Here is a 2,452-nt window from a genome sequence, read left to right as displayed (position 1 = left end):
CAGGTGTTCCACATATGAACAATATCTAACCTCCACTTCATTGCAGGGGCAGAGTACTAATAGTACTCTGATTTCAATGGATGTTTAGTTTTTCGGAACATATTCCTAAGAGGCTTACCAGTTGGTTATTGTGGAGAGTAAATTATATATAATTATTTCCATAAGCATTCACTGTGCACCATCTATGTGTAGAATAATGTTCTAGGTCCTAATGAATTCATCCAATGACTAGGAAACAACAAATTAGTCATCAAAGTAAAGAAAGAGAAAACCAATTTATCCACAACGAAAACCACTCCACCTTCTTCAATACGATTTGTAATGTTTTTATTCAAACTCATCTTTGCAACAGTTCAAAAACTTGTATAAAGGGGGAGAATGGAAAGTTTGGAAAAGTTTACTATTATTCAGTTGGAGTATGCAAGCATGTCTGTGTTAATGCGATAGCTACCTGTAACTGTAGGTAAGTTTAAACTACTTGTCCTTCTATTTTAGCTCTTTTGTTCCTTCCAAAGGGCTTTGATGAGATCATATCTTGGAATTATTTCCTGTCTTAGCAGGAGCCCTCATTGCTGGTTCATTTTCATTGTCCCGGTTACCCTCCTCGGGTTTTTCCCAGCCTGAGTTCCAGTGGTCTGATGGCCCAAATTTGACTGGACTTCCTTCATACTGTATTGCATTACAAAGTCTGGCATGAGATTAGCTCATTCTCAACTATGTAAAAATGAGTTGCCTTCTATACTTCTGCTCTCTGGGAAAGGGCTGGCTTCTTGGGAATGAAATCAATCTGAGCAGTCACACAGGACCCTCCACGCAGGCCTCATGTTGTCACCATCTTGAAATTCATAATAATTTTATCTTTGAATTTATGTTTTATAAGTGAAGTTCAATGGGACAATGGAGCATGCTTACGAGCAGAGAGGATATGCAGAAGATAGAAAAAAAAGCTTTACGTTTTAGTACCTTTATGAGACTTTCTTTGTGTTTTGTGCAAAAGAGCCCCTGCATTATTTTTTTCATTTTGATCTGGGCTCTCCAAAATATGTAGTCAGTCTTGTTCTGAGGAGAAATATCCGAAAGTAGAGTACAAACTATAATTCTTACTAAAAACTTCAGAGAATTTGATTTTCAAAACTGCTCTTTGAATACCCTCATAAAAGTTATGCTATAGTGAATCTTTATGATAAATACAGTACCTATCTAGTAAAGCAATTTAATTATCACAGGCTGTATTAATTACCATAATAAACTCCACTCCAATAGGACTCTAGGTAGACAAGTCTTCCAGCCTCGGGCCTCTCCTCATTAAATTGCAATTAGCATGATAAATGAGAAGAGTGATTTTGCTGCAGCCAGTATTAGTCCTACTTACTCCAGAGGTGACATACTTACTCCAGAGGTGACAGAGGAAGCCATCAGAGACAAGAATTAGATATATTTAAATAAAAAAGAAAACAATAGGATTTCCTGTCATCTAGCCATTAGGCCAACATCTGTGTGCTTACATATTTCAGCTGTAAATAAGGAAGACCTCAAATAAATACCAGTGTTAATATTGGTAAGGCAATCTGGTAACTAAACGCAGTCTGTCCTTGGAAGGTCATAAGTTTTGTGAGAATTCAACATAACTATAATCTTAATATATTAACTGGAAATCTTACTAAGTAAGATGGCTGGTATGGATAGCCTCCAAAACACTGTACACTCTGAATCAAGCGATAAAATATTTCATAATGGCCAATGGTATTGCAGAAGAAGGCTTTCATGTTTATGGCTTTATTGAAACCTAAAGCAAAGACAAATTACAATATTTGATTTTAATCTGTAATAATGTTACAACGCCAGCAATTAGACTCCGGCAGAATCCCTGTACCCTTGTAGGATACATTTTTTTTTTTTTTAAGGCAAGGCAACCCTTACCAGTTGCAAGGATCTTGTCAGCTTACAATTTCTTATTTTTATTTTTTATTTTTTTAAGCCTACAGCACCTGGTCTTCCTAGGTGGTCTCCCATCCAAGTACTAACCAGGCCCAACCCTGCTTAGCTTCCAAGATCAGACGGGATTGGGCTTGTTCAGGGTAGCATGGCCAGACGCAGACTCACTTTTAAGATGAGTTTCTTTAAACGGGTTTCTGTTCCCTAATATCAAATATTCCCCCAAGACAAGATGTTCTGAAAACTGTCATTTTAATAAATGAATTCTCAGGGGGAAAAAAGCTTACTCGACATACCATACCTAGCTCTGCTAGCATTTTAAATTATTTTAGAAGAAGTACCATCTACTTCATATTGGATTTTACCCAGTCAGCTCTAGAAAGGATGGTTATTTTTCCTTCTCTGTTCTTCAAACACTCCATCACCTTTAACTAAGGATGTGAAATATCTACACGCTGAAAACAATAGGACACTGTGGAAAGAAATTGAAGATGACACAAATAAATGGAAAGATATC

The 2,452-nt window shown here is 36.7% G+C and overlaps 1 pseudogene; it reads right to left on the bottom strand.

Moving 5' to 3' along the window:
- Window positions 1-1,976: 1,976 nt before the first annotated feature.
- LOC112479572 lies at window positions 1,977-2,095 on the bottom strand (annotated as a pseudogene).
- Between the last annotated feature and the right edge of the window lie 357 nt (window positions 2,096-2,452).

This window comes from Pteropus alecto, unplaced genomic scaffold (assembly GCF_000325575.1).
Source record: "Pteropus alecto unplaced genomic scaffold, ASM32557v1 scaffold23, whole genome shotgun sequence".
In the NCBI taxonomy this organism is placed as follows: Eukaryota; Metazoa; Chordata; class Mammalia; order Chiroptera; family Pteropodidae; genus Pteropus; species Pteropus alecto.
Note: the sequence above shows the minus strand (reverse complement) of the source record. Positions and strands in the feature narration are given on the sequence as shown.